The sequence below is a fragment of the Elgaria multicarinata genome, chromosome 4 (assembly GCF_023053635.1).
Source record: "Elgaria multicarinata webbii isolate HBS135686 ecotype San Diego chromosome 4, rElgMul1.1.pri, whole genome shotgun sequence".
In the NCBI taxonomy this organism is placed as follows: domain Eukaryota; kingdom Metazoa; phylum Chordata; class Lepidosauria; order Squamata; family Anguidae; genus Elgaria; species Elgaria multicarinata.
Genome location: NC_086174.1, coordinates 9,812,954 through 9,827,030, shown reverse-complemented (window position 1 = coordinate 9,827,030; position 14,077 = coordinate 9,812,954). Strand labels below are relative to the sequence as shown.

The window sequence follows — 14,077 nt, the reverse complement described above, 5'->3', positions numbered from 1 at the left end:
ACTTTTCCAGCAAGTTTGCCTCATGCATCACTCACTTGTCCCTGACAGTCGCCTTTGACAGCCCTAATAAAACAGAAGAACTCCACCTTCTCTGCTCAGAAGATGTTTGTCAGTTTTATTTCTGCCTTATTATTCATAAGCTGTAACACAGGAAGGCAAATTGCTTTCTTAACTGAGCATTCAGACAGAATATTGTCTGCAAGTTTCTCCAATAGTAAAAGGATTAGAATAATAATAATAATAATAATAATAATAATAATAATAATAATAGATCCTCCACAGATACATCCCCCACAGATCTCCTCCAAAACTCTCAAGCTCATTTGTAGATTCTTCCATCCACACTGTCTTCTCTGCATGCAGTGCTTATATCTAGATTGGGAATGAGGGCCAGTGGAATAATAAGTAGACAATAGAAGAGGAGAAGAATGTTGTGGAGATGGAGGTGTCCATTTAGAACGAGCCAAGCCCACACAGAAAACGATGATCTAGTAAAGGATGTTGTAAACATAGTCAAGAGGGGAAGGTCAACAAAGACGCAGCCAAGAAGGAATTGTGCAGAACCAGTTTATTTGACTAAACTTACAGATAAGGTGCATAACATGATAAGCCCCATACATGAAATTGTTGGCAAAAGTGAGGAATATGAAGTCCAAGAGGAAAGGCTGACTAGTGTTGTATCCAGGAATAGAAAGATTTTCTGAAGCCATCAACAAAGGAGATACAAGGAATTTGTTTACTTCAGGTACTTATCAAGAAGGCATAAAAGGGGGATGAGAAGGGGGAGGGAAAGTAACTGGAACATTCTCCCAAAGCTCAGGACATCAGCCTAGATCTCCCAAGTTTCTACCCTGTGCAGATTTGCTGTGGGATACTGGGAGACTCCAGGTACAAGCAACTCAGAAGGGCTACCTGTATTGTTGCTGTTTGGACTCTGGAAGGGGTGAGCATAGCATTCTAGGCTTTGCAATGATTGTTTTGTCATTTCAGTAAGTGCAGCTTCATAAATAGCTCTGCTTTGTTTTATTTCTTTTTAAAGTCTGCATCTCTTGTAAAAAAAAAAAAAAACTCAGTAGGTGAGGAGTTTGGGACTGTGCAAAAAGGATTTTAGTAGCACTGATGGTTTTGTATTCGCTCTTTCACCCATCCCAGATCTTTGGCATTGCACAGTTCATGAGCTTCTCTTTCAAAGAACCATTTACTATAATTTAGGTGAACCTTCTGTACCCCTTTCCAATCCAGTAAACCTTGCTAATGGTCCTGTTATGTTCTGCAGCCATTCTGGAGGAGGTACACACACACCTTCTTACATCAGTTACCGTGGGTTTGATTATTACGGTAGAATTACAAATAAATTAGTCTCCTTCGAAATAATATTAAGGAACCAGCTACCCACATGCAGGTTAATATGGACTGAAAAAGGCATCTTGTTCTTTTTATGAAGAGTCTAATTGCAGTCCGTGTCGAACAGGTGAGTTTGTCAGGGCTGCAGTGGTGACATTCTCCCCCCTGAACCAGTATGTAAGGAACAAGAAGAAAACGATTTGAACTCCAGAATGTCTCAGCTCTTATATTTCATCTGCCCAGCTTCACCTTTGATGGTAGTTGCAGCCAAAGAAGTGGCTTTATAACGGGTATAATGTGTCCCACTTTTCAGAGATCTTGGATTGGGTGGTGAGATGGGATAGTCATTCCTGTTCCATCCTCCTACCTTGTTTCTTTGAACAAGTGTTTCTGTGACTCACCTGTCCAAGAGAAAACACACACAAAACAACCAGCAGTTATATGGACAGATCCCACTCAGCAACAGATATATGGATTCTAGCTGAGTGTTCTAGGCTTCAAGAATATATATATATATATATGTGTGTCATGTATGCCCCCAAATGTTTACCCACTTCCACATAAGGTATTGCCTTAATGCTGTTCACCCAGTCAGGTCTTCATGTACATGGATCAGAAAAAAAATAAAAACATGAGTTTGGGGGTTTTAAGTACTTTTTCTTTAAGAATTTAATAAAAAATAACAACTAGGTTTACGCCTACAACTCCCAGCATGCCTTGGGCAGAATTTCCAGCATGCCTTGGGCAAGAGGCCAGACTTACCAGCTCTTGGCAGCCATTGTGATTTCTAAGGTCTGTCTCAAGCAGTCAAATCAATTCCACATAGGCCGAATCTATGCCAAGCAGTATATTGCACTATGAAATAGGCATGTGCTCCGCTCCGATTAGGAGCGGAGAAGCAGTAACGGATTGGCCTGCTCCGCCTTACCCAGAGGCAGAGTAGAAGCAGACCGCGGACCCCTAGAAGCAAGGCGAAGAGAAGCGGCCATTTTTCAGAGCTCCTCTTTCAGGCGGAGCGCTCCGATCGCCATCTTGAAAACATTTCGCCATAGGATTGCATTGCGGGAAATAATCGCGGATAACTGGGTTGATTTTGAAGCTATCGTTCTGGAAATTCTTGTGCACAGAGAGTCGTGGATGGGGGTCATTTTGAGACTACTCTCACCTCTCTGCGTCGTGTGGGTCACGTGCTATATTTTTTTAAAAATCGGGTCAACAAACAGGGACAGCGCGGCTCAAACGGCGGTTTTCGACTTTTCGCCCATAGGATTGCATTGCGGGAAAGAATCGGGGATAACTGGGTTGTTTTTTTAAGCTATCGTTTTGAAAATTCTTGTGCACAGAGAGTCGTGGATGGGGGTCATTTTGAGACTACTCTCACCTCTCTACGTCGTGCAGGTCGCGTGCTAGAATTTTTTAAAAATCGGGTCAACAAACGGTTTGGGTTTTTGAAGCGATGACAGGCACATTCAACTCCCAATCCTGATGAGAATTGATCTCCTCATAAAGCATCCTCCAATCCCAGCGTTCGAGGGGGGGACTAAGGCAGAGTCATCCTGAGATCTTTGAGCTCTCAGCGTCTTGTGGGTTTAGCGTTCGTTGGGAGAGGGTCTACTTAGCTAGCTGCTGCTGTGTACTTTGGAGATAGATTAGGATTTTAGCTTGGCGCGTGTGTTTGTTTGCTTCTTTCTGACTTTTTGCTTAGTTTGCTCTGTGTTTTTCCCTTTGATTTAATATAAACTTTATTTTTAAATTTTGGAGTGTTTGTTTGTTTGTTTGGTTCATTTTCCCCCTCCCCTCTCTTAAAGCCTGATTGCGTGCACTGCTTTTGTGTAGTGCAACAGCCACAGATTGAGCATTTTGGGGAAAGCATACACACACTTCTTATCCCATTTCCCTACATTTAGTAATATTCTTAAACATATTATTATATTCTTATACATGGACACATGGATAAGCTATCATGGTGCCGAGTTTGAGGTTTCTAACGTGCAAATTGACGGAGCTATCGAAAGGGGTCTGAATGGGGTGCCCGATTTTCAAAAATTCGCCAAAAATCAGGGGTTGATGGGATTTGCTTGAAACTTGGCGTGCGTGTGGACACGTGGATAAGCTTTCATGGTGCCGAGTTTGAGGTTTCTAACTTGAACAGAAAAAACGTTGTATAATTTTTTAGCTTTCAATGCAACCCTATGGGGGGGAAAACGGAGCTCCGATCCGGATCCGGAGCTCCGAGCGGAGCAGAGCGGAAGTGGGTGGAGCAGGGGCGGAGCGAAGCGGCCCGCTCTGAAAATGGCGGATCTGCAAGTGAAGCGGAGCGGGGGGTCCGTGCACACCCCTACTATGAAAGCAGTATTTATTTATTTATTTATTTACATTTATATACCACCCCACAGCCAAAGCTCTCTGGGTGGGTCACAAAAGCTAAAAGCAGTAAACATTAAAAATATACAAAATTTAAAAACCACCAGAGACATAAAAGCAACAGTATAAAAAAAGCAGCATCCATTTAAAACAACAATTCTGGGGTCCATTAAAAAACAAACTTAGCTTACAATGCCTTTAAATGCCTGGGAGAAGAGGAAAGTCTTGACCCAGCGTCTGAAAGGTAACAATGTTGGCGCTAGGTGAGCCTCATCGGTGAGATCATTCCACAGTCGGGGGGGCACCACCGAAAAGGCCCTCTCCCTTGTTGCCATCCTCCGAGCTTCCCTCAGAGTAGGCACTTGGAGGAGGACCTTAGATGTTGAGCACAGTGTATGGGTAGGTTCATGTCGGGAGAGGCATTCCATCAAGTATTGCGGTCCCAAGCCATGTAGGGCTTTATAGGTTAAAACCAGCACCTTGAATTGGGCTCGGAAACGTATAGGCAGGCATATAAAAGGCAGGAGCCACACCAAGCAGGATGTAGCGGTATGAAAGTAGTATATAGTATGTGTCAATGGGCCCCAACAGTTATCAGTGCACTTCAGCACTATAAAGCAGTAGTGTGGCTTCTGCCTTTTATATACCACTTTCATACTGCTTTCATAGTGCAATATCCTGCTTGGTGTAGATTAGACCATAGAAGGAAAAGACCCACATAAATGAGCTGTATCCATTTGTGGTGCCTCCTCCCATCTGGCATGTGTGGTTTAAAAATCATAACTAGATACAACAGTGTAACTTTGAGAGGCTGGACATGCTCAAAGGCACCCTGTTCTGATATCGCTGTTTTCTCAGAAACTGGGTGAAGCACACACGCAGCCTTCATCCTTAAGAAGGAGGGAGGAAAGGGAAGCACTCTGCACATGCCCAGAAATAGGCTGAATGAAGGGGAGCAAGTAGGTGGCCCAGACCATTAAGGCTTTATTCCCAGGGTGACCATATGAGGGGGAGGGGAAATCTGGATTTTTCCAAAGAGCAGCTCTAATGGGAATTAACTAAAATGTTTATAACTCCGTCATTTTTTAAGATAAAGAAATGAAACTTGGCACAATGGTAACTCTTAGGAAGGGCTTTAGTCATACCAAATTTGAAACAGATCCGTTCATCCATTGGTTTTTTAGGATTTTTTTTTAATTGAGGTTTTAAAATTATTATTTTTAAAATCGTCATTTTTAAAGATAAAGAGGTGAAACTTCTCACCATGATAGGATTTAGGTAGAGATTTAGCCACACCAAATTTGAAACAGATCTGTTCATCCATTGATTTTTCAGGATTTTTTTTAAAATTGAGGTTTTTAAATTATTGTTTTTTAAACTGTCATTTTTAAAGATAAAGAGCTGAAAGTTGGCACCATGATAGGTTTTAGGTAGAGCTTTAGCCATACCAAATTTGAAATAGATCTGTTCATCAATTGATTTTTAGGATTTTTTTAAAATTTGAAGATTTAAATTTTTTAAAATATTATTTTTAAAGATAAAGAGATGAAACTTGGCACCATGATTGCTCCTAACAAGGACTTTAGCTATGCCAAGTTTGAAACAGATCTGTCCATCCATTGAGTTTTAGGATTTTTTAAAAAAGTTTGAGGTTTTAAAATTATTATTTTTAAATGACATTTTTAAAAGATAAAGGGCTGAAAGTTGGCACCATGATAGCTCTTAAGGGGAGATTTAGCCATGCCAGGTTTGAATCAGATCTGCTCATCCATTTTTTTTTTAGGATTTTTTTAAAAGTTCAAAGTTTTAAAATTATTGTGTTTTAAAACTGCTGGAGCCATATCCTTCGAACTCAGGTTGTCAAACCTCCTCTTTGGGGTTTTGCATATTGAGCAGTTTCAGCCCTTGGCATTAAGGGGATCTCCAGTCTTTAGGTAAACTGCCACAACACCCACCCTAATGTTAGAGTAGAGAAACTTGTGACAATTATACACAAGCTTTTTAAAAAACTGAAATTAAAAAAAGCCAGCCATCCGGCCAGCCAGTAGCAAACCCTGTTAACAACAACAGCAGCTTGCAATGAGTGAAGACACAGTCAGAAAAGATATTTGAGGGAAGGGGAGACTGTGGGCCTTCCTAGATGAGGCCTTAGCGCGCCTTCTGACCCGGTTTCCCTGCTGTGCATCCAGATGACGCACAGGGGAATCCGGAAGCAGGCCGCACTGATAAAATCAGACATGTGACCAAGGCTATGTTCGGGTGAGCACGCCCCCTTAGTGCTGGACATGGCCCCTTGTGAGGTGACCATGTTGTCCTCCTTTTTGGTTTCCAAAATATGGTCACCCTGTTTATTATTATTATTATTATTATTATTATTATTATTATTATTATTATTATTTATTTATATAGCACCATCAATGTACATGGTGCTGTACAGAGTAAAACAGTAAATAGCAAGACTCTGCCGCATAGGCTTACAATCTAATAAAATCATAGTAAAACAATAAGGAGGGGAAGAGAATGCAAACAGACACAGGGTAGGGTAAGCAGGCACAGGGTAGGGTAAAACTAACAGTATAAAGTCTGCACAACATCAAGTTTTAAAAGCTTTAGGAAAAAGAAAAGTTTTTAGTTGAGCTTTAAAAGCTGCGATTGAAGTTGTAGTTCTCAAATGTTCTGGAAGAGCGTTCCAGGCGTAAGGGGCAGCAGACGAAAATGGATGGAGCCGAGCAAGGGAAGTAGAGGCCCTTGGGCAGGCGAGAAACATGGCATCAGAGGAGCGAAGAGCACGAGCGGGGCAATAGTGTGAGATGAGAGAGGAGAGATAGGAAGGAGCTAGACCGTGAAAAGCTTTGAAGGTTAACAGGAGAAGTTTATATTGGATTCTGAAGTGAATTGGAAGCCAATGAAGAGATTTCAGAAGTGGAGTAACATGGTCAGAGCGGCGAGCCAAGAAGATGATCTTTGCGGCAGAGTGGTGAACAGAAACCAATGGACTCATGTGAGAAGAAGGAAGGCCAGAGAGAAGAAGGTTGCAGTAGTCCAACTGTGAAATAACCAGTGCATGAACAAGCGTCTTGGCGGAAGCGTCTTGGCGTCTTGTTTATTCCAGCTTTTCTCTGATCTAGTTTAAAATGGAATAAGAGGGAAACAACAGGAAGCATCCTGTATAGTGTCATTTAATTGACCTGGAAACTTCCGTGAGTGGACAGAAATCAGTGTGCTATGAATAGCTCATTTAGAGAAGCCCAGAGTATCTGCCACATACAGTTCAAATGTTCGCCACACGAGGGAGCTGCACAAAATATCCTCTCCTGACAGAGAAGAGAGGACCAGTTGGCTCTGTCTGGCTTGATAGCCTTGCACCTTTGCATGTAGAAAGCCACTAACAGCCAGTGCGGTGCAGTGGCTAGAGTGTTGGACTGGGAGTCGGGAGATCTGGGTTCTAGACCCCGCTTGGCCATGGAAACCCACTGGGTGACTTTGGGCCAGACACAGACTCTCAGCCCAACCCACCTCACAAGGTTGTTGTTTTGAGGATAAAGTGGAGAGGAGGATTATCCTGCTTGGTGTAGATTAGCGCTCCCCTCCTCTCTCTCTCTCTCTCTGTGTATACTATGTTTAAAGAAATATACACAACTTTGGGGGCATTTTGTCGAACACATTTTTTTCTTTTGCAGAATACATTGCAAGCCTGCAATTGATTTCTGGCTGCCAATTGTGTCCATTTCTATGTTGGGTTCTGTGAAGTGCGTATTGGATAAAACTATTTAAAAAATCAATCAATCCTTGATTGACCAAATTTCTCACCCATTTCCCTGTCTTGCAGGAGTGTTGAGAAACAAGACAACTTTCAGCAATGGCATCCTTTTTCTTTACCTTCCTTTTTTTGGTACTCCTGGTCACTCCAGGTATGTTCCGTTTAAACATTACTAAGAGCCTTGCAGGATTAGACCAATGGTCTATCTAGTCCAGTGGTTCCCAAAGTGGGCAGTGGGATTGCATAGGGGGGCGTTAAGAAGCAAGGGGGTGGCAGGGGGGTGCTAAGAGGCAAAGGGGCGGCAGGGGGGCGCTCGAGGTGTTTTTTTTCCGACAACTGCCTCTCCAGAAGGTCTTAAAACCCAGAAACATTTTTATGGGAGAAGGTAGTTTGGTCCCAAGCCATATAGGGGAAGAATCCACACATGTATTAATACCCTTTAAGAGTCCTTTTAATGGTGAATTTAAATGTTTCAAAAGCACCACACCCTAATGAAGAGACATACCCTGCTTGGTGTGCCCCGCCACGCTGGCTGCAAAACAGAGGCGTTCGCTCTCTTTTCCCTCCCTCCCTCGGCAAGCCTGCGGTGGGTGCTTCCCATTTAATAGGGCCGCGCTCCTCTGGATCCTGCTGGTCTGGGCGCCTGGGCTGAGCAGTGGTGGCCAGGCAGAGGAACTGAGCTGAAGAGCTGAGGGAAGTACCCACCACAGGCTTGCCAATGGAGGGAGGGAAAAGAGAGCGAACACTCTCAATACCTACCTATGTATAAAGAGGTGCAGGCAAATATAATGCAAAACACCTCAATTCTTCAAACATGCATGCTCACTTGGGCCATACCTAAGGTTTATCCCTGGATCGTCCAGGGGTCAAACCTGTTCATCTAGGTGTCACACAGGGGATCCAGTGCTCAGGCAGGGGCGAACCCTGGATGATCCCAGTATAAACCTTAGGTCTAGCTGTGGCCTTGATGACTGCAGAATTGGCACACTCTGTGATAGTATAGTCCTTTCACAGATGCAGAAGTGTGATGGGGCTACTACAGATTGTGGCTATCAGAGCTAGAATTTCCATAATCATCTCCAGCACAATGTTTCCCAATGATATCCGCTCAACTTATGTCATTGCAACCAGCCATGAAACAACCTCTAGAGGGGCAAGCGGGACAGAGACAATTTATCATCCCAGGGATCTCATCACCTTTCCAGAAACCAACCTCACCCCACCCTTTCATAGAATCATAGAATAGCAGAGTTGGAAGGGGCCTACAAGGCCATCGAGTCCAACCCCCTGCTCAATGCAGGAATCCACCCTAAAGCATCCCTGACAGATGGTTGTCCAGCTGCCTCTTGAAGGCCTCTAGTGTGGGAGAGCCCACAACCTCCCTAGGTAACTGATTCCATTGTCGTACTGCTCTAACAGTCAGGAAGTTTTTCCTGATGTCCAGCTGGAATCTGGCTTCCTTTAACTTGAGCCTGTTATTTCATGTCCTGCACTCTGGGAGAAGCGATCCTGGCCCTCCTTTGTATGACAACCTTTTAAGTATTTGAAGAGTGCTATCATTTCTCCCCTCAATCTTCTCTTCTCCAGGCTAAACATGCCCAGTTCTTTGAGTCTCTCTTCATAGGGCTTTGTTTCCTTGGTTCTATATAGTTGTTGCTTGTTTATATGTATGAATCATATATCATCTTTCAAATGAATGACCCTCAAGACAGTTTACAGCAGACAATGGAACCAATGACCTAGTGAGGTTGTTGGCCTCTCCCACACTAGAGGCCTTCAAGAGGCAGCTGGACAAGCATCTGTCAGGGATGCTTTAGGGTGGGTTCCTGCATTGAGCAGGGGGTTGGACTCGATGGCCTTGTAGGCCCCTCCAACTCTACTATTCTATGATTCTATGATAACAACAGACACCCACACCAAATCCACACAACCCTGTAGCCCTTTGTCTCCTGGTCAATGGATAGCAATGTGTGCTGGCCTTCTGCTCTCCAATTATGTGGCATCTAACAGTTAGAGCTGAGTGTTGTTGTTTTTTCTGGTGTTGAGATGGGGAATCAAGCTCCATGGAGCTGCTATTTCTTTTGCCTATGGAGCATCTGCTTTGCATGCAGAAGGTTCGATCCCCAGCTTCTCCAAGTAGAATCCTGCCTGAAACCTTGGGGGAGAGATGCCACCACTCTGCATTGACACTACTGGGCTAGATAGACCAATGGTCTTACAGCTTCCTGTGTTCTAGAAGTCAGTGGGTATGACCTCCCAGGGGTGGGAAGAGGGTAGATCTCCAGATGTTTGGGACATCAACTTCCAGAAGACTCTACCAGCAAGGCCAATTGTCAGGAATGCTGTGGGGAAAGTCCAAACCATCTGGAGATCCTGACCATCCTGACCATCCTGACACAGAGGAGGGCCAGGATCTCTTCTCGATCCTCCCAGAGTGCAGGGCACGGAATAACAGGCTCAAGTTAAAGGAAGCCAGATTCCAGCTGGACATCAGGAAAAACTTCCTGACTGTTAGAGCAGTACGACAATGGAATCAGTTACCTAGGGAGGTTGTGGGCTCTCCCACCCTAGAGGCCTTCAAGAGGCAGCTGGACAAGCATCTGTCAGGGATGCTTTAGGGTGGATTCCTGCATTGAGCAGGGGGTTGGACTCAATGGCCTTTTAGGTCCCTTCCAACTCTGCTATTCTATGATTCTATGATCATCAGATGGGGCGGAGAGAACGCGTTTGCATACCGTCGCTTTGCCTCCTGATTCTTTCCCACAATAGAGATGAACAGCATCCACTTTCTTCACATGGGGCTGAAAGAGGAAACAAGCAACGACCACGTGCACCTTTCAGTAGGCGTTTTTACCATACTGCTTCTCCTGCACACAGCAGGAAATGGTGACAAGTTTCATTGCAACCCCCAAAATAGGATTTTCTGGAACTTTTTTGTGATGGAAAAATGAGCAGAAGGAGTGGGAGATGTGCAGAAGGTGAACAGAGCCATCAAAAGGATCTGTGAAGATCTGTGAGTGGCCAGTAACGAGCATGCTATAAAATACTAGTCTGATAACACTCCTTTTCTCTGCCCACCCCTGCCTTGGCTGGTGGCAGAGGCCGAGGCCGAGGCCAGGGTGTGCTTCCTTCAGATGATATGGGATGAGCCAGATGGTGGGTAAGTGACAATTGAAGCATTGAGATGTGAATTTAGCCAGGAGGAAAACCTCAAACATTCTTATTCTGTCTTTTGCTTATGCAGGACTTACCACTGACATCCGGAGGGCCAGGACTTGTATAGAGGCAAGTGGGAAATGCAGGCTTGCAAAGTGTTCTCACGATCCATGGCAGCGCATTGGAAAATGCGGAGATAAAAGGTCTTGCTGTATAAAGTAAGTTTGAACATGCCATCGGCAAAAGATGTGGTACAATATGTTGGAAATCATTTCAGCCGAGAACGAGAGCCTTGTACTAGAGGTAAAACTTCCAATGGTTTCCAACGTATTGTACCACATTTGGGGGCTCTCAGCTTGTTCAGACTTTTCTTCATGTAGAAGTTTATATGGAGCAAAAGCTTCACCTTCAGAACTAGAACTGTTATACCGTTTTCGGGGGTTATGTTCTACGCCTGTTGAGAAGTTCCTGAAGGTCCTGGATGGCTGTTTGACGTCACCATATGCAGAAAATGTGTCTTGGCAAGGAGAAAAAGTTTGCTTCTATACTGTCTGATGCCCCTTGTAAAACTCCACCTATTGGTCACTGGAGAGAAGGTGGGATCTTACAAGGTCATGTGGGCCCTGCTGGGTCAATCCTCAGAGGGGCCACGTCCATTCCTGTGCATGTCAGGGGGCTAAAACCACATCCCATGGGTCTTCCACATGGAGGTGAGTTCCTAGAGGGGTCACATGACCCCACTGGGCCAACCTGGGGTACAGTTGGAAATATCACGATAGTTAAAGCTGCAGGAGCCCTGCCCTCTTTACCAGATACAAAAGAGGGCAGGGCTCCTGCAGCTTTAACTGTTGTGATGAAGAGGGGATTTCACCAGGAGCTGCATATGTACAAATGACACCTGCTGAAATTCCCTTTTCTGGGCTTCTGTTAAAGATACAGGAGCCCTGTCCGTTTTTTCATAGGGTCACTCTAGGTTCCAGGTAGGCCAGAATTGATCCACAGGGTTGAGCTTCAATGCCCCCAAACAACAGACTGCAGCACTAGCGTTGTCAAGTGCAGCGTCTGCTTTGCAGAGATGGTGAATGCAAGGAACTATTGTTAAGTCATCTGTCTAGGTGGCTGCAAGATTCATGGGCTGATGGGCCCAAGGGCTTATTACTGCCACTTCCAGAAGGCCATTGGAATTCTAGAAATCCCAGATTGGAACAGTGTCTGATGTGTCCCTGGCATTCTTCTATATTCACTACTTATGGAGAAAACTTGGGTTCTGATTTAACACAGTGGCTTGTATACAGGGATTCATAAAGGTAGTTCAGTTTCTATGGTGGGCTTTCCTGCCTCCTGTTACAAACGTTTGTGCCCCCCACCCTTGAGGGTCGGGGAAATCTTCAAAATGGCCTGTAATGTATTCAGGCTGGCATCTGATGCTGGTTTGGGAATCACAGACTGAAGTTCTCCTTTGGAGGGGTGGAACTGACTTCCATTTCTGCAGAGGGCTCTCTAGATGCAAGACAATGTTAGGTTTTTCATTGTTGCATTGTCAACTGCTGAGTATCTCACCATATCCAAGCACTTTTATAAGAATAAAAAGACCCCCATGGAAGGGATGATGAGGAAATGCCTGTTTGCAGTCACATTTCCATGACAAGAGAGCTTATGTGTTAGTATAATGGGAAGCCATTCAAATATACTGTATGTTGCCCTGGTAATATCAGTGTGAGGGCCACAAACCAACAAACTTCTGCCTGTGACCTCTTTGGCTTCTCCTAATATACTCCCACCCCATCCTCTGCTTTCCTGCAGTAAGCTAGAAGTGACAGCTAGATGATTCCATTGTCACAGGAATAAAATTGGCCAGACTCTCTTGTCTTTGCAGGAAACCAGCTACGTAGTCGTCTTATCGGTCTTCTGAATGGAATCTTGGGTATGGATCAAGATGCTGGAAGTTTCTCTATTGTCTGCTTAAACACCAGGCTGCTTCAACAAACTTTGGGCCTCTTAGCAAATATTAGCAGTGCTTGAAAATGTGGAAAGAAACCTTTGAGTTGTTTTTTTTCTCCAAATCTTGTTCTATCCTCTGAATAAAATAACACTGCTGTGCAACTTGTGTGTGGCTGTGTGATGTTTACGTGTGGATGTAGGCTGATGGAGAGAGCTGGGGGGATTCCACACGTCGTACTGAGGGCGCTTCCATGCACCCCCAGTGTGCCCCCAAAGTGATCGTGTAGCTTGCTTGGGAAGAGACGAGGAAGAGGCGTCCTTGCCACCGCCCCGGCGGTGGCAAGGACGCCTCTTCCTCGTCTCTTCGAACAGGCAAGCTACACGATTCATAAATCTTAACTTGGTGTTTTAAATTCGTAATTTTGCATTGCTGCTGTTTTTATCTGGTTGAGCTTTTATATTGTATTTTATATTATGGTTTTATACTGTTGTTTTATACTTTGAAAGGTTTTAATTTTTGTGAACCGCCCAGAGAGCTCTGGCTCTTGGGCGGTATAGAAATGTAATAAATAAATAAATAATAAATAAATAAATAAGCAAAACTATCAACCGTTTATTCCATTCTGATATTTTTAAAAGGACCTTAATCGAGTTAATAGTGTAGCGTGATGTATTATAATCATAACTATAGGTTTTGTGAGCACAATATATTGTGGAAAATGCAGTATATAAACATAGTATATTTGATGATGAAGATAATGATGATAATAATAATAATAATAATAATAATAATAATAATAATGTGATTCTTTAAATTTGAACCAAAGAAGATTTGTCCAGCCTGTAACACTTCTCTTCTTCTCTGCGGTAAGCTTTACAGGCCCTTGAAGGTCAAGTCTAAGTCTAGATTCCGCCAGGTATGCCAGCATTTCTGTTTAAAATCATGTATAAGAACATTAGAACATCCCTGCTGGGTCAGACCAAGATTCCATCTAGTCCAGCACTCTGTTCACACAGTAGCCAACCAGACACCCACAGAAAACCCACAAGCAGGACATAGGTACAACAGCACCCTAAAACCCATGCTCCCCAGCAACTGTTGTACATAGGCTTGCTGCTTGTAAATTTAGGCTGACTTTCAAAAGATGTGGAACAGTATATAAATATTGTAAATAAATAAATAAAGATAGCATGACTACTGAATGCAACGTGGGGTTTAATGATGAAGCGTGTAAACCATCCAGAGAGCTTCGGCTATGGGGTGATATATGATTGAAATAAAAATAAATAACTCACAGAAGGGAAAACCGTGTCTGCTTACTGTCTCTTCTGCACCCATGCGTTTGTCCTTCATTACTTCCTTTTTTCGAAAGAGGAAGTAAACTAGGGTGACCATATGAAACGGAGGACAGGGCTCCTATATCTTTAACAGTTGCATTGAAAAGGGAATTTCATCAGGTGTCATTTGTATATATGGGGAACCTGGTGAAATTTCCTCTTCATCACAACAGT

General features: G+C 43.8%; 1 long non-coding RNA gene across 1 annotated transcript; it reads left to right on the top strand.

Moving 5' to 3' along the window:
• Window positions 1–814: 814 nt before the first annotated feature.
• Window positions 815–12,861, top strand: LOC134398274 (uncharacterized). Its single transcript, XR_010025408.1, has 4 exons — window positions 815–943; window positions 7,538–7,619; window positions 10,713–10,842; window positions 12,501–12,861. It is a non-coding gene; the product is annotated as an uncharacterized LOC134398274 (long non-coding RNA).
• The last annotated feature ends 1,216 nt before the right edge of the window (window positions 12,862–14,077 follow it).